The sequence below is a fragment of the Chiloscyllium punctatum genome, chromosome 12 (assembly GCF_047496795.1).
Source record: "Chiloscyllium punctatum isolate Juve2018m chromosome 12, sChiPun1.3, whole genome shotgun sequence".
Lineage (NCBI taxonomy): Eukaryota > Metazoa > Chordata > Chondrichthyes > Orectolobiformes > Hemiscylliidae > Chiloscyllium > Chiloscyllium punctatum.
The window spans coordinates 37,909,268-37,928,392 of record NC_092750.1 but is presented as its reverse complement, the minus strand read 5'-3'; the positions used below and the strand labels follow the sequence as shown (position 1 = coordinate 37,928,392).

At 42.2% G+C, this 19,125-nt stretch overlaps 1 protein-coding gene across 2 annotated transcripts in view; it reads left to right on the top strand.

Moving 5' to 3' along the window:
• The window catches only part of LOC140483804 (protein FAM107B-like), a 220,657-nt gene that overhangs the window by 10,759 nt on the left and 190,773 nt on the right, over positions 1-19,125 (top strand). The window lies entirely within an intron of this gene.

Here is a 19,125-nt window from a genome sequence, read left to right as displayed (position 1 = left end):
TTACCTTCATTTTGCTGACATTAATGGAGAGATTGTTCATTGGGTTAATCAAATTGAAAAGTGTACCTGCAACAACAAATTCATGGATTGCATGAGGGATAATTTCTCATAGGATTATGTAATGGAGCCAACCAGACGGCAGGCTATCTTGGATCTCATAATGGGTAACGAGGCAGGTTTAATAAATGACATTTAGGTAAAGGATCCATAAGGAAGTAGTGATCATAACATGATAGAATTTAATGTGCAATTCAAGAGTGAGAAACTTGGATCGGAAACATCTGTGTTTAACTCAAATAAGGAGAATTACCATGAAATAAAGGTGGAGTATGCGAAAGTGTACTGGGCAGATAGATTCACAGAAATGATAGTAAGCAAGAAGTAGCAGACACGTAAGGAGGTAATCAGTAACTCTCACCAAAAGTCTCCTTATTTTAAGTTAAACCTACAGATGTTTCCAATCCAAGTTTTTCACTCTTGAATTGCACATTAAATTCTATCATGTTATGATCACTGCTTCCAGTAAGGAGAAAAGATTCTACGAGAGGGATAAACTAACCATGGCTGGCCACAGAAGTTAGACAATGCAAGACAGGGATGATGTGAACATCCAGGTCAGTCAGAGTGAGTGAGAAGTCTGTCAACAAACAAAGAGCTTGAAGATGCAGCCTGGTCCAATCCATGAACTGGGTGTGTATCCCTGAATGTAACATGTTCTTGCTGCAGTATTTCAATGATAGTTCCAGTACATGCCAAGGAATAACATTGAAATATAGAAGCATCTTGTAAGTGGATTGGGAAATGTGCCCACAGGGGTCATAGGGCTGGCAGATGTCAGATGCAAATGTCTTTGGACATGGGGTATGTGTGGTCAGTGCCATGGAAGGTATCCTGCTGTCCTGATGTTGATGCACTATGAAGGTCATTTGAGGTTTGCAGTGAGTTGACCCCATGAAGAACTCACTCTAGTTTTCATGTCACATTATCATGAAGGCTAGTTTGTTTGGCAAGTTTGGTAAAATTGCAACCAAAATATTAATGTGGTGGGTTGAGTTGTACACAAGGCAATGAAACTCGGGTGTCTTGAACTCCATCCATTTGTTCACCACTGCATCCCCACCACCTCTCCTGGTACATGGGATTGGAAAAAGGGGGTTGCTACAAGACCTGGGTGCCCTTGTACACAATTGCTGAAAGTTAGCATGCAGGTGCAGCAGGCAATAAAGAAGGCAAATGGTATGTTGGTCTTCTTAGCAAAAGGATTTCATTACAGGAGCAGGGCCTTGGTGAGGCTACACCTGGAACATTGTGTACAGTTTTGGTCTCCTTACCTGAGGAAGGGTATTCTGGCTCTAGAGGGAGTGCAATAAACGTTTTCCTGACTGATTCCTGGGATGCAGGAGTGATGTAGGACTATTTTCAATGAACCTTAGATGAATGCGACATGATCTCACAAAAACCTATAAAATTCTCATGGGACTGGTCAGGGTAAATTCAGGAAGGATGTTCCTGATGACCAGGGAGTCCTGAACCAGGGGTTACAGCCTAAAGACATAGGGAAAGCCATTTAGGAATGAGATGAGGAGAAATGTCTTCACTCTGAGAATGGTGAACTATGGAATTCTCTTCCACACTAAGTAGTTGAGGCCAAAAAAGTGAATGTTTTCAGGAAGGAGATAAATGTAGGGCTAAAGGGATCAAAGGGTTTGGGGAGCAAGAGGATACAGGATACTGAGTTGGATGACCAGCCATGATAATATTGAATGGCAGAGCAGGTTTGAAGAGCCAAATGGGCTACTCCTCCTCTTTTCCATGTTTCATCATGTTATTCCTTCCATAATAAGGTTAGAAGTTGGAGGTGTTCAATAATTGCTGCGTAATATTCAACAACTTAGACATTGAAGCAGTCTGTGTCCATATAGAGCAAGATGTGGACAACATCCAGGTTTGCAGTGGTGCATAATATTCCTACGACACAAGTGTCAAAAGCAATGACCAACTTCAACAAGAGAGAATCTAACAGTCATTCTATGACATTTGATGGCATCACTATCATTGAATCTCCCAAATGCCGTGGATGAGTGCTTCTTCAACCACATTGAATAAGTTTGACACCATCCAGGACAAAGCAGCCCACCTGATTTTAACACACTATCCACTATCTTCAGCAATCACTTTCTTAATCACTGACACATAATAACAGCAGTGTGCACTACCTACATGAGACACTGCATGTGGAATGAACTGACAGTGGTGGATGCAGGTACAGTTACTACATTTAAAAGACATTTGGACCGGTACATGAAAAGGAAAGATTTAGAGGAATATTGGCCAAACGCAGGCAAGTGGGAATGATTTGGTTTGGGAAATTTGGTCAGCATGAGTTCAACCAAAGGGTTTGTATCTGTGCTGTATGATTCTATGAGACCATTAAATTACAAGAGAAAGTATATAAGAAGGCTAAAGTCAGTGATAGCCCTGAAGACTGGGATAAAATCAGAATTCAGCAAAGGTGGACAAATGAAAGTAAAGAAAGAGACAATAAACTACAAGGGAAAATTAGTGAGGAATATAAAAACTGACAATAAGAGCTTCTTTAAAAATATATATGGACCAAAAAGAGAGGTCAAAGTAAATATATGCCCCTTAGAAAAGAATCTGGGGAGATGGTTTTGAGGAACAAGAAAATGGCAAAGGTGTTACACAGTCTTTATGCTGGAAGATACTGCGAACATCCCATTAAAACTAAAGAGTACACAGAGGGGAGTTAAATACCATCATCATCATTTGAGGAGTAGTATTAGACAAACTAATGGCACTGAAGGCGGATATGTTCCTGGCCCAGCTGGTTTGCATCCTAGGATTCTAAAAGAGGTAGCTACAGAGATATTGTATCAGACCAATATATTAGAGTTTTTTAAGGAAGTCTCAGCCTGAGTGAATCAGAACCAGTGGATGTCTTGTATTTGAACTTCCAGAAGGCATTCAACAAGATACATCACAACAGGTTAAGTCATATAATAAGGTACACTGTGTTGGAGGTAGTGTATTGGCATGGATAGAGAATTGGCTCATGGGCAGGAAACAGAAGTGGGGATAAGGGGTTCTTTCTCAGGTTGGCAACCTGTGACCAGTTGGGTTCCACAGGGATTGGTGCTGAGACCGGAACTGTTTACAATATAGATTCATAACTTGGAAGATGGAAGTGAACATACAGTAGCCAAATTTGCCGATGACACTAAAATAGGGTGATACAAACCCTTTCTAGTTTGTGGTGAGATATTGATAGGTTAATTAAGTGGGCAAGAAGTTAGCAAATGGAGCATAATGTGCGAAGTTGCTTATTTTGGAAGTGAGAATAAAAGAACAGAATATTATTTATGTTGAGGAAAAACTACAGAAAGCTGCAACACAAAGGGACTTGCAGGTTCTTGTGTATGAAACACAGAAAGCTAGCACACAGGGGTTAGCAGGTAATCAGGAAGGCTAAGGGAATGTTAGCCCTTATTTCAATGGGATTGGCAGATAAGAGTAGGGAAACCTTACTTACAAGGTGATGGTGAGACGATATCTCAAGTGTTGTGAGCAGTTTTGGCCTTTTTTTAAGGAAGATATCATTTCATTGGAGGCAGTTCACAAAATTTCACTAGGATGCTATTTGATTGTCTTATGAGCAATAGTTAAACAGGTTGGGACTCTGCTTACTGGAGTTTATAAGAATGAGAGATGACCTCATTGAAATATGTAGGGTTCTTAAGAACTTGACAGGGTAAATGCTGGGAAGATGTTTCCCTTCATGGGAGAGTTCAGGACCAGAAGACATACCTTAGAATAAAGGGGCACTAATTTAAAACTGAGATCAAGAAGAATTTCTTCTCTCATGGGTTTGCAACAGAGAGCTGTGGGTTCAGAGTCTGTGTGCATATTTAAAGCTTCTAGGTTTAGATAGACAGATAGAGAATGGGTGTGAGGAATGTTGGATCAGCCTGAATGGTAGAGCAGGCTTGAGGGGCTGAATGGCCTCCTTTTGTTCCTTTATTTAATTGTCTTATGGAAGGAGATGCACTGTGAACAGGTGCACAATAAGAAATGGGAGAAACTGTGTTTGGCTTCCCTGACACACAAAAGTCATTGAATCTTTTCTGGTACTGGATCCAGGTTCTCTGCTCACTGTTGTGTGACCGTCAGTTATGCTTTGTTCAAGAGAGTTGGATTTCTTTCCATTTGGGGGAGAAAAGAACTTCACTCCCGATCCTCCTGCTGGCAGCAGCATCTCTAGGGAGGTATCTAATAGCCTGGAAACCAGCCATCGTAAAATATTTGCATTTTCTTTGACAACTTGCACCAGTATTTCGCTTCATACAGTGAGGCCTCCTTTGAAAAGGTGCATTCAGTTTTTAAATACAATCTAGACTGCCGCTGGAATTTGCAATCTGTGGGTGGAAGGCTTGTAACAGACATGCTGGGCTGGTCTTCCATCTATCAATCTCATGGTCTGTTGCTAAAGGCAGCTGTGACATCATTCACCAGGCAAAAACAAAATCAAAGCACCCTTTCATTGGCTTTTTAGAGAGGGGGCTTGCAGTGGACAGAATGTTGTTTGACCTCTGTTATTTAGGTTTTTAAAAATTTACAAAACTGTAGGAGGACCTCACTGACTAAACTCTTCCCAAGCCAGACAAAAACACTCCAGCACCAATACCGATTTGTTCATGGAGATTAGACCTAATTTGTGGATCAGAGAAAATTACTAAAAAGACCCAGATTTTTCAACAGCACATGATTCCTCCCCTTACCTGAATGGATGCCTTTCTGGGGAAGTTTTTTATTTGTTAAACCACCCACGGCATGGGGCAGCACAGTGGCTCAGTGGTTAGTACTGCTGCTAACTCAACAATGATTCTTTGGTTTTGCCGGCATTGAGAGCTAGGTTGTTCTCAGTGCACAACTTTTCCAGGTCCTCCACCTCCCGTCTGTAGTCTGTTTCATCACCATCTGAGATTCAACAGACTATAGTGGTGTCATCAGCAAAGTTGTAAATGGCATGAGTCTGGTATTTGGCAACACAGTCATGGGTATACAGTGCGTACAGTAGGGGAGTGAGTACTCATCCCTGGGGGGGCTCCAGTGTTGAGTGTTTGTGAGGATGAAATATTGTCCCCAGTCTTCACTGATTGTGGCCTGTGGGTCAGGAAACTGAGGATCCAGTTACAGAGAGTGGGGCTTAGTCCAAGGTCACTAAGTTTAGTAATCAGTCTCGAGGGGATAATAGTGTTGAAAACTGAACTGTAGTCAATGAGAAGGATTCTTATGGGGCTGTTCTTGGTGTCAAGATGTTCTAGGGAGAAGAGAAGTGCAAGTAATATAGCATCTGACATGGATCAGTTGGTCCGATAGGCAAGTTGGAGTGAGTCAAGAGTAGTGAAGAGGCTGGAGTTGATTAATGCCATGACCAGCCTTTCAAAGCACTTCATGACCACCAAAGTTAGGGCCACTGGGTGGTAGTCATTGAGACACGCTGTATGAGCCTTCTTAGGTACAGGGATGATGTTGACCCTCTTGAAACAGGAAGGGATAGTGGCCTGCTGCAGGGAGAGGTTGAAGATGTCAGAGAAGACCTCTGCCAATTGACCTGTGCATGCTCTGAGTGCACGGCCTGGTACTCCGTCTGGTCCCATCGCTTTCCTTGGATTCACATGAAGGAAAACTGATCTGACCTCTGATGCAGTGACTGTAGGGATAGGTTCATCAGGACTTGTCGGAATAGGTGTTACCTCTCCACTGAAATTCTGCTCAAAGTGAGCATAGAAGGCGTTGAGATGATCTGGGAGGGATATGTCATCGTCTACTATCTTGCACTGTCTCTTTTTAGAACCTGTGATGTCATTCAGACCTTGCCGTAGTCGCTGGGTATCTGTCTGGGTCTCTAGTTTGGGTCAGTATTGGTCCTTGGCTGTCTTAATGGATCTGCAAAGGTCACACTTGGCTTCTTTACATTTGAGTGGGTCTCCTGATCTGAAGGCCTCACTCCTGGTTTTCAGCAGGTTTTGTATGTCCTGATTTATCCAGGGTTTCCTGTTGAGGAACACCTGGATTGACTTCCTCGGTATACAGTCCTCCACACACTTGCTGATAAAGTTTGTGATGGTGGTGGTGTACTCATCCAAAGTACCTGTGGACTGTTTGAACATGGCCCTACCAGCCGATTCCAGATGGCATCGGAATCGATTCCAGGGATGTGGGCTTCACTACCAAGGTGAGCATTTATTGTTCATCTCTAATTACCTTAACAAAAAAAAAGGGGATGAGCTACATTCTTCAATCACTGTCATTCACAGGGAGCACCAACATGTCACTGAATAATGATGAAGTTACACCCGTATAGTTCTAGGTCAAGATGGCCTGGGAGTGGAGGGGAAGGTGGCAAGTGGTAGTGTTCCCACATGACTTGCTCTCCTTGTAAAGGTCACAGGTTTGGAAGATGCTGAGGAAGCCTTTGGGAGATGATACACATTGCAGCCATACTGTGTGAAGGCAGAGGGAGTGGATTTGTTAGTTGGTGGATGGGCTTCTGAGCAACTGGCTGATAATCAGATGCTGTTGAGTTTCTTCCATGTTTTTAAAACTGCATTCACCCAGGGAAGTGGAGAGGATCCCACCACACTCCTGACTTGGGCCCTGTAGATGGTGGGCAAGCTTTGAGGAGTCAGTTGGTGAGTTACTCACCACAAAGTTTCTAGCCAATACCTGCAGTTATGAACACAATATTCACACCTTACCCAATTACATTTCTTTTCACGAGTGAGCTCTAGAGTATTGATTAGGGACTTCAGTAATGATTATGCAGCATTAAATGTTAAGGGGAGATGGTTACACTCCCTTGTTGAAGAAGCCCGTTGTCCAGCATTCGACAGCTGTAAATGTTACAGTCCCAGTTATGAGCCCAACCCTAGATTTTACCTAAAGCTGCTGCATGTTAGCACAAACTGATTCATCTGCTGAGGAATTGTGAGCATCTCCATTTCTTCAGTGCAAGAGTTGAAGATGGTCGAGCCTGGGACAAAACAACTCCTGCAGTGATGTCCCGGATTGAGATGATTGGACTGAAATGACTAAAAGCTATCTTGGTAAGATTTGACCCAGTGAAGAATTTCCCCCTGACTTCCGACAAATTTAAACATGAAAGGGCTCCTTTTGGTCGAATGTGCTTTAGGTCAAGGAAAGTTTCCTTTTACCCTGCCTCTGTAGTTTGGGTTTTTTGTTCATCAATGAACCAGGATTTTAATGAGATCTGGAGCTAAGTATTCCTGGCAGATCCCAATGTGAGAGCCAATGAATTTGTTATTAGTGAGCAAATGTCACTCAGTCGCACCATTGATAACACCTTTGATCACTTTGCTGATAATTGAGAGTAGCTAGACAGGACCATAGTTGCTGCATTGGATTTGGCTTGCTTAAAGATCCAAGCAATTCTTTTTTTACTTTGTAGGAAAACTAGCAGTATTATAGTTGTACTTGAAAAGTTCGGCTAGAAATACAAACACTTTTGGAACACAATTCTTCAGAACATCACCCAAGACATCATCAGGGCCTTTAGTCTTTATCAAGTGTGTTCAGCTATTACTTTATCAAATGGCATGGACCAATTACATTGACGATTGGGGAAACCTGAGGAAGATGAAGAGAAGTTGGTCATCTACTCAGCATTTCTGACTGAAGATAGTTCCAATTGTTTCACCCTTATCTTACACAACATAGGGTTTGCCATCATTGCTGAAAATGTTTAGGGAATCTCCTTTTCCTGTTAGTTGTTTAATTTACCACCATTCACAGCTGGTAGAGTGTTGATCTGATCCATTGGTTAAGGGATTGCTTAGCTTTCTATCTAGAACCTGCTGCTTTTGCTGTTTAGCATACACGTAGTCCTATTTGCAGTGTCACCAGGTTAACATCCTGTTTTTAGGTAAGTCTAGTCCTACTGTTTGGCATCTTTTTCTACACTCTTGAATCAGGATTAGTCATGTAGCTAGTTGGAAATGATAAAGAAATATGCCACACCAACAAGGTACAGAACAATAGAATAAAATTATGTTGTGAAAGGTGAAACTGTGAAACTGCACCTTCTCTCACCCAACAATCACATGTGTGTGTACCAAGTAGTTAGTAAACACAGATGATTTTATTCTGCCTCCCTAGCCCCTCCCTGCTGAGCTCAATATCGGATTCCTGGCCCAACACCAGCTGAGATCAGCTGACTTCATAAAGCATGACAGGAAGGGAAGCTTTAAACCTTTATAGTTCCTCCCTAACTGAGTTGTACCTTTATCCAGTGAGGACAGTTTTGAATCTTGCTTGATCTCTGCACTTGATGGGACTCAGGTTGACCAGATTCGGATATCCTGATGAGCAGAAGGTAAATGTTAGTCAGGAAGGTTCCACTCACTGGCGTACATCCTGAGGTGGCAGCATGGCAAAATTCAAACCATTTTACATCTGGATTTGCAATTGAGAGTGCTGACTCTGATTTGCTTTTGTGAAATCAGCCAATCACCTGAAACAGCAGATGCTTCACATCATCAACATTGTCAGAATTGGAATAGCGCCCGCTTTTTTTGTGATGTGGAATATGCCACCTCGGGAGTAAGTGGGACTTGAACCTGAACCTTCTGGCTCACAGGTAGGGACATTACAACTACACCATAAGAACTCTGGCATCAGCTGTATCACTGAAGTTCTTGGGCAACCAACTTCATTATTTCATGTCAGATGATTCAATTTAAAACTGAGCCTGTTCAGTTAATAAAGAAGAAAAGGTATGTAATCTCATTGCAAAACAGAATCTGATATCTGTTATTCTATTGCAGGGGAGTTATCTGTTTAGCTGTGGTGATGTCAGTATCCAGCACATTGTGAAATGATTGTCATGGTGATTTATCCTGTATGTTAAAACTAGCAAAAATTGTTCTGATGTAGCTGCTTTCCATTTATGAAGGAATAAAGCCTAATTAAAATGTATGCTCTCTTAATAAAGGTGCAACTACTGTATTTGTTCCTTGGAACAAGTTAACCAGTTCCTTGTGTGCTAGGCACTGATTTCATTTTGACATATCATAGATTAGAACATTTGGAGATTTTTTTCCAAGTTTTAAACAACCTGGCTTTTTTGACTGAAAATTGTATTGTGAAAATTAACCACTCTCAAGTCTGTGTGGTTCAAACAAGGCCCAGATATATTATTTGAGCATAAACCAGGGATAAGCTCTTCATGATTTCCACAAAGAACCTATCAAAAATACTGGTTTGCAGCACACAATTATAATTCTTAACTTCATGCAGACTACTGTTATCGCAACCTTCAGCCTTGGGTCTGCTAGCTTTCTTAGTAGTTCAAATGTCGTATCTGTTCTTTATCTCCTTGTTCTTTGTAGCAATGAATGAGGTGCTTACACAGCCTCCGAATGTTACAACATGGGGAAAAAAAACAAGCATTGTCACATCACTAATTTCAAGACATATGGTGTACTTTAATGTTAATCATAGAGATATTAAGCTCTTCATTCCCACCTCAATACTATTGAAACTAGCTGGCGAAGTTTTGCAGTAAATTTACACTGTCAACAAAAAATGTTGACTTGTCTTTGGGAATAGCATTGAGTTTTAAATTTGTGGCCTTTAAGCCGTGATCATTTGTAAATCTTCTGTGAACCTTCTTGGAACTCACTGGTCAGTTAAGTTTAATGATTTCAAAATGAATAGTTGAAATGATCAATTGGAAATTATTTCCCGTCATTGAATTTGTAATATACCTGGCCTGACAAGAAAATGACACCCTTTTTAGTATAAATTGTGATAAATTAATGTAAACAATGGATAGAAAGTGACATAATTGAAATAGCTGTGGTATTACGCTAATTGACATTACCAGTACCTCATGGCATCTGTCACCTCTGTCAGAATAAGATTCAAAGTAAGGATTGACTGAGGTAGTTTACTGTCACAAATCCTTTTTCCAGTCAATACTTTGTCCCGAACCAGTCTAATGGTTAGTGGAAGAGGATTTACAACTGTAGAGTATTTACAAAACTGGCATGGTTCTTAGTTAACAAGATTGTTTATTGCAATAGTACAGTGACATTACACGTCAGGTATAATTACTAGGATTTTTGGGAGCAATACCCGCCATAGGCTAGTGTACCACTTACTGCCTCACACACCAAACTGTGTGTGACAGTCACAAAAGGGATGGAGTTCGACAATAATATGAACTATCTTCAAAATTTAATACCTTGTACAGGTACAACAACACATCCAGATCTACCTGTTGAAATGCTGTAACAAATTGACTTTCATTTCATTCTGACTTTATGATGGAGGGGAATTTCTTTTGACATGGTCAAATGAGCAGATCCCAAGATGCCATTGTCACATTCCAAAAACCTTGGAAAGTGCCGGAAGATTTGGAATCAAAATCATCACCTATATTAGGTTGTAGTTCAAAACAGAACCACAACACAATGAATGTGTAACAGCATGAAATGAGAGCTCTGATAAGTGTGGCCAACTGGACTCTTCAGAAAGTATTGGAAGTTAACAGCACCTTCAGTCCCTCAAAAACAAAGAAATGTCCTGCAAAATGGGGAATTTCCAGAGAAGTGGAAATCATGCAACAGGGAAAAAAGGTCCTGAAGTTAAAGCTCCCAGAACAAAAAGTGAAGACAACGGTTCTACAGACAATCAAAGAGAATAAAACAGATTCTGAACCATCAGTGTAAAAGTACAATGCTTTGAAACAGAATTTAAACCCAACATAGAAGCAAATGTTGCAACACTGACAATCAGCTGCCTGTGGTTGAAGTCTGTGAGAGTCCAATCAATAAACATATAGGTCCAAGGTGCAGAAATTACAGGGGCCAAATTACCAAGACATTCGGCCACGGCTAGCAAAATGTCAGTGAAGCATTATATATACTGAGAAATCTAATTTTTAAGCAAAACTGAATGTACTCACCTAAGTCTCAGTGACAGTGAATGTTTATTTTAGAATGGAGAAGGAAGAGAATTTCAACAAGAATTCCCAAAGCTATTTAAAATCTTGAAGAAGAAACATGACAATACTCTGGGGTAGCACGGTGGCTCAGTGGTTAGCTCGGTGGTTAGCATTGCTGTCTCACAGCGCCAGGGATCCGGGTTCAATTTCAGCTTCAGGCAACTGTCTGTGTGGAGTTTGCACATCCTCCCTGTGTCTGCATAGGTTATCTCCGGATGCTCTGGTTTCCTCCCACAGTACACAGATGTGCAGGTTAGGTGAATTGGCCATGCTACATTGCCCATAGTGTTCAGGGATGTGTAGATTAGGTGCATGAGTCACATTGGGGAATGGATCTTGGTGTGATAGTCTTCGGAGATTCGGTGTGGACTTGTTGGGCCAAATGGCCTATTTCCACACTGTAGAGATTCTATGATGGTTAAAAAAAAATGCTAAACCCTGAGCAAGCTTTGAGAAGATTTGTAGCTCAGGGTGAGGTTCTGGATGTAGGTTTGCTCACTGAGCTGGAAGGTTCATTTTCAGACGTTTCATCACCATACTAGGTAACATCTTCAATGAGGCTCTGGACGAAGCACTGCTGGTAGTTCTTGTTTTCTATTTATATGTTTGGGAGCCCCTATTTATTTGTATGGTGACAAAATGTCTGAAAATGAACCTTCCAACTCAGCGAGCAAACCTACATCCAGATGCTAAACCTTGCTCACATCACAGTAACAGGATCAATACAAAGATGCTCAGGGGTGGTAGCTGTCCCCAGGACAGAAGAAGAACAAGATTGATAAAAGATTCCTCCAGCTGTTTGTCTAAAACCAAAAACAACGTATTTAAACAAAGCTGAATCCCAACTCACCAATGTCAATAATTTTGGAATCACTGTCTTTTAAAATGGAAATTAGGAATATGTTTTGCAGTTGCCTGTCTATGAACACTTACTTTTTGACTCTGCCTTCACCAGTTTTGCATTTGCCCTTGTGTAGTATATTACAATATTTTATCAATAAACATGCTATAGAGTTACTTTCATTTGGTTACATCAGAAATGAATCACCAGAATCTTAACTCCCACACTTTCATTATCAAGAGCTACACCGTAAGAAAGTGGAAACCTCCTCTGCAGGTTAAAGAACAGGAGTGCTGTGTTTTGATGAGACTGATAATGTTAAACCAGTTTTTTGTTGAAAGGAAGCAAATTAAAGAGGACTTCAGTTTTGTTTTAGCCATTTTTATCTGACAACCATGAATATGCAAATTAATGTGCAGATGTCCTAAAGAGAAGAGGGAATCCATTATCCATTCATTAATATGGTCACTTGCATTATACAAAAATTCTTTAATACATGTCATTTTAGTTCCTACATCAGTGGTTACCTGAAGGTTGCTATCATCTAGATCTTGCCTGCTAGTTGGAAAGCCAACAATGTCCCTTTCCAGGGAGGCCTACCAAACTGTGATTTGGAGATGCCATTGTTGGACTGGGGTGTACAAAGTTAAAAATCACACAACACCAGGTTATAGTCCAACAGGTTTAATTGGAAGCACACTAGCTTTCGGAGCAACGCTCCTTCATCAGGAGATAGACTATCACCTGATGAAGGAGCATCGCTCCGAAAGCTAGTGTGCGTCCAATTAAACCTGTTGTACCAAACCATAAACAGGCAGCAGTGAGGTCTCCAGCAAGCCTTCACCTAGAATCAGGACCACGGGGCAGAAATCTCATCCACCAAGATGCCAATCACTCAGGAGTCAATGACTCCTGTGCCCAGATAGCACAGCAGGGAAGACAGTGTCTGTTTCAGGACAAACCTTCAACCAAGTCTCAGGATTATGAAGCAAGCTTGACCAGAGATCGGTAATATCAGGAGGAGGTTCATGGAGCAGAGGTCATGGGTAGAGGAGTTGGCTGAAAAGGCAGGGGGTAGCTTTCTGTATCGACCCCATTTCCCACTGTCGAGCCCTACAGTCAGGCCCTCAGTGCCATTAATCAAGTGACCTCCTCCCATTGGCTGACAAGCCAGCTACACAGTTTTAGCTGTCATGCACATTGCTTAGCAAAAAGCTTACCTCCAGCCTGGGTTTGTCCTAACATTGACTGATGAGGCCCTTAAGTGAACATGAATTATCTACTTACTGGTCTCAATTGGCCTATTCCCCATACCTGCTCCAGAGGTGTGTAATAACAGCTGTGAATAGCTTGTAGAAAAATAGTTTGAGCTGTTTTCAATCTGGGAAGTGGCCTACCCCCTGCTTCCACTCATTATTACAAAATCACAGAATTATTCCAGTACAGAGGGAGGCTTTTTAGCCTATTGTGTCTACATTGGCTCTGAACATTTTAACTTGAAACCAGTCTCCTGCCTTTCCCTCGAATGCCCTAAATACAGATGCAAATGGATAGATGACCTGCTACCAGAGATTTGCCAATGCCAGAGCAAACTAAACATTTTGAGGGATTATTATTACTCCAAGTTTCTCCCTGACCTGTGGTTTTGCTAATTAATTATACAAAGTTCAAACTAGCTGTTTTATTTTATGTTTTCCAAAGGAAATTGATTATAGTTATGTAAATCAAACTACTGAGACATGGTGCAATATGCCTTTTGGCCCAGACATAGGGACAATGCCACTGCACTACAAGACCCTCAGGCAGATGATTATATGATTGGCTTTGTTTAGAAATTACATTTGTTATACACTACAAGTTTCTGGTCAATCATCACAAAGGCTTTTCTATTACCACATTTGCTCATAGAGTTCTAAAATATTAGCTACGGGCAAAATAGAAGGAATCAGTGCTGGATTTTCATTCTCTGATATTATAGAACATAGAACATTAAAAAAAAACAGCGCAGTACAGGCCCTTTGGCCCTCGATGTTGCGCCGATCCAAGCCCACCTAACCTACACTAGCCCACTATCCTCCATATGCCTATCCAATGCCCGTTTAAATGCCCATAAAGAGAGAGAGTCCACCACGGCTACTGGCAGGGCATTCCATGAACTCACGACTCACTGAGTAAAGAATCTACCCCGAACATCTGTCCTATACCTACCACCCCTTAATTTAAAGCTATGCCCCCTCGTAATAGCTGACTCCATATGTGGAAAAAGGTTCTCATGGTCAACCCTATCTAAACCCCTAATCATCTTGTACACCTCTATCAAGTCACCCCTAAACCTTCTTTTCTCCAATGAAAACAGCCCCAAGTGCCTTGCCTTTCCTCATATGATCTTCCTACCATACCAGGCAACATTCTGGTAAACCTCTTCTGCACCCATTCCAGTGCCTCCAAATCCTACCTATAGTATGGCGACCAAAACTGCACACAATATTCCAGATGCAGCTGCACCAGAGTCTTATACAACTGCAACATGACCTCAGGACTCCGGAACTCAATTCCTCTACCAATAAAAGCCAGTACGCCATATGCCTTCTTCACCGCACTATTTACCTGGGTGGCAACTTTCAGAGATCTGTGTACATGGACACCAAGATCCCTCTGCTCATCCACACAACCAAGTATCCGTCCATTAGCCCAGTACCCCATCTTTTTGTTACTCATACCAAAGTGAATCACCTCACACTTACCCACATTGAACTCCATTTGCTACCTTTCTGCTGAGCTCTGCAGTTTCCCCTTATCCCGCTGTAACCTGACACATTGTTCCTCACTGTCTACAACTCCTCCGACTTTCATATCATCCGCAAACTTGCTCACCCAACCTTCTAGCCCCTCCTCCAGGTCATTTATAAAAATGACAAACAGCAATGGTCCCAAAACAGATCCTTGCAGAACACCGCTAGTAACTGCACTCCAAAATGAACCTTTACCATCAACTACTACCCTCTGTCTTCCTCCAGCCAGCCAATTCCTAATCCAAACCTCCAACTCACCTTCAATACCATACCTCCGTATTTTTTGCAGTAGCCTACCATGGGGAACCTTATCAAATGCCTTACTAAAATCCATATACACCATATCTACCGCTTTACCTTCGTCCACCTCCTTAGTCACCTTCTCAAAGAATTCAATAAGGTTTGTGAGGCACAACCTGCCCTTCACAAAACCATGCTGACTCTCCTTATTCACATTATTCCTATCCAGATGTTCATAAATCCTATCCCTTACAATTCTCACTAAGACTTTGCCCACAACAGAAGTGAGACTCACCGACCTATAGTTACTAGGGTTATCCCTACTCCCCTTCTTGAACAAGGGAACCACATTTGCTATCCTCCAGTCTTCTGGCACTATTCCTGTAGACAACGAGGACATAAAAATCAAGGCCAATGGTTCTGCAATCTCCTCCCTTGCTTCCCAGAGAATCCTAGGATAAATGCCATCAGGCCCAGGGAACTTATCTATTTTCACCCTTTCCAGAATTTCCAACACCTCTTCCCTACATACATCAAAGCCGTCCATTCTAATAAATTGTGACTCAGTATTCACATCAGCAACAATGTCATGTTCCTGAGTGAATACTGACGAAAAGTATTCATTCAGTGTCTCCCCAATCTCTTCAGCCTCCACACGCAACTTCCCACTACTATCCTTGACTGGACCTATTCCTACCCTAGTCATTCTTTTATTCCTGACATACCTATAGAAAGCCTTTGGGTTTTCCCTAATCCTACCATCTAAGGACTTTTCATGCCACCTCCTTGCCGCGCTTAGCGCTCTCTTCAGATTCTTCCTGGCTACCTTATAACTCTCAATTACCCCAACTGAACCTTCACGCCTCATCTTTACATAGGCCGTCCTCTTCCATTTAACAAGGGATTCCAATTCCTTATTAAACCACGGTTCCCTCACACGACCCTTTCCTCCCTGCCTGACAGGTACATATTTATCAAGGACACTCAATAGTTGCTCCTTGAACAATCTCCACATATCAATTGCGCTCTTGCCTTGAAGCCTACTTTTCCAAGCCATGCACCCTAAGTCATGCCTCACCGCATCATAATTTCCCTGCCCCCAGCTATAACTCTTGCCCTGCAGTGCACACTTATCCCTCTCCATCACTAGAGTAAAAGTCACCAAATTGTGGTCACTGTCCCGAAGTGCTCACCTACCTCCAATTCTAACACCTGGCCTGGTTCGTTACCCAGAACCAAATCCAGTATGGCCTCACCTCTTGTTGGCCTGTCTACATATTGTGTCAGGAAACCCTCCTGCACACATTGGACAAACACCGACCCATCTAACAAACTTGAGCTATAGCTTTCCCAGTCAATATCAGGAAAGTTAAAGACCCCATAACAACCACCCTATTGCTTTCACTCTTCTCCTGAATCATCCTCGCAATCCTTTCTTTTAGATTAGATTAGATTACTTACAGTGTGGAAACAGGCCCTTCGGCCCAACAAGTCCACACCGCCCCGCCGAAGCGTAACCCACCCATACCCCTACATCTACATCTACCCCTTACCTAACACTACGGGCAATTTAGCATGGCCAAATTCACCTGACCCAACATCTTTGTGACTGTGGGAGGAAACCGGAGCACCCGGAGGAAACCCACGCAGGCACGGGGAGAACGTGCAAACTCCACACAGTCAGTCGCCTGAGGCGGGAATTGAACCCGGGTCTCCGGCGCTGTGAGGCAGCAGTGCTAACCACTGTGCCACCGTGCCGCCCACAAAAAGGCAGTAATTTCTGAATGAATTTTGGAGATTAGATTAGATTACTTAGTGTGGAAACAGGCCCTTCGGCCCAACAAGTCCACACCGCCCCGCCGAAGCGCAACCCACCCATACCCCTACATCTACCCCTTACCTAACACTACGGGCAATTTAGCATGGCCAATTCACCTGACCTGCACATCTTTGGACTGTGGGAGGAAACCGGAGCACCCGGAGGAAACCCACGCAGACACGGGGAGAATGTGCAAACTCCACACAGTCAGTCGCCTGAGGCGGGAATTGAACCCGGGTCTCTGGCGTTGTGAGGCAGCAGTGCTAACCACTGTGCCACCGTGCCGCCCTATGTCTCTAGGACTATTAGGAGGCCTGTAGAAAACTCCTAACAGGGTGACCTCACCTTTCCTATTCCTAACCTCAGCCCAAACTACCTCAGATGGCGAGTCTTCATCCATCATCCTTTTCACCGCTGTAATACTATCTTTGACAAGCAATGCCACACCTCCCCCTCTTTTACCCTCACCTCTGACCCTACTAAAACATTTAAACCCTGTTCTACCCATGTCTCCATAATAGCCACAACATCGAAATCCCAGGTACCAACCCACGCTGCAAGTTCACCTACCTTATTTCGTATACTTCTTGCATTGAAGTATTCACACTTCAAGCCACTTTCCTGTTTACAGGCACCCTCCTTTGAGATTAATACCATGTTCCTAACCTCCCTACACTCCAGGTCCTGCACCCTAAATTGCTGCTGCACAAACAGGAGAGTGTAACTTGCCAAATGATCGTAAACAAATTGAAAACATTTTGGAGACTGGTATTACTCTTAAAGAAAAAAACAATCAACAATCTTTTCTGTGGAAATAGTTCAATATTCATGAGAATTTTTTTCCTGCACATTTTACACATGGAGATCCCAACCTGTAAACTGTAATGTTCCATTAATACTCAATTAATACTCAAAGGGAATATTTTGGTGGTCTGACTGAATCAAAGTAAATGGAACACTACAGTTTACAGGTTGGGGTCTCCATGTGTAAAATGTGCAGGAAAGAAATTCTCATGAATATTGAACTATTTCCACAGAAAAGATTGTTAATTGTTTTTTTTCTTTAAGAGTAATACCAGTCTCCAAAATGTTTTCAATTTGTTTAAGATCATTTGGCAAGTTACACTCTCCTGTTTGTGCGACAGCAATTTCGAAGAATCGTTTCAGTTTTGAGGATAGGTTGAACAAGGTAGGAGTGGTCTCCTTTGAAGAAGCAGTGCAGACATGATGGCTCAAATGGCCACCTTCAGTGGCATAAGACCTCTGTTATTCTAAGATCCTGATAAGGGCCAGGCTTGAGTAAACATAGATTGAAGCTAGGGTACAGTATCCCAATGCCCTGCCTCTGTTTGTTTATCTAAGGCTCTCAGCTTGGATTCCCTTAGAATCATAGAATCCCTACAGTGCGGAAGCAGGCTATTTGGTCGATTTAGTCCACACTGACCCTCCAAAGAGCATCCCACCCAGACCCAGCCATCCCTGTAACCCCGTGTTTCCCATAGTTAATTCACCTAGCCTGCATATCCCTGGACACCATGGGCAATTTAGCATGGCTGATCCACTTAAACTGCAAATCTTTGACAGTGGGAAGAAATCTGAGGAAACCCACGCAGACATGGGGAGAATGTGCAAATTCCACACAGTCACCAAGGACGGAATCAAGCCTGGATCCCTGGCATTGTGAGGCAACAGTGCTAACCATCTTGTGATGCAAGTTATACCACCTGTAATTCAACGAGGTTAAATTTCATCTCTACCACTTGGAGAAAGTTGCCCATCCATTGTAGGAACTGTGTGAATGTCATCCCATTGATATCCATAGGGCAGAGAATGGGCAGACAATCCACTTTCCCAGATCAATGTTTGGACATCAGAGTTGAAAATGACACTGACTTACAGACCACACACATTGTAACACACTAACTAGATCAGTGCAATTCTAAACTTCAAATAGTTATCAGATCATAATAACTAAGTAAAATGAAACGTCGACCGTCCCGCTGATAATGAGTATTCGGGTGAGGATATTTGGGATGGGGGGAGGGAGCATGATGTTTGAGAAAAGCTTCCATCATTTATCAATCCTCTCTTGCCTTTGTTCAGAATTTCAGATTGAGAGCAAGGCTTAGTGTAAGTCACACATCTACTTTATGTTCTTGCAAAACTAATTTTTCTAATCACCAATGGTTACATTATTTTGCCCTTGAAAAGATGCCCAATTAATAAAAGAAGCTGCTGGTAAGAAATTCTAATTGTAGCTGGTTTTGAACAGTTTATTTCCAAAGTAAGCAATGATATAAATATTAATGCAAAAGAGAGTTGACTTAATCCCATTGGACATTACAGAAAAATAAAGTGCTGGTTGGCATGGTCTGAAGTAAAATCG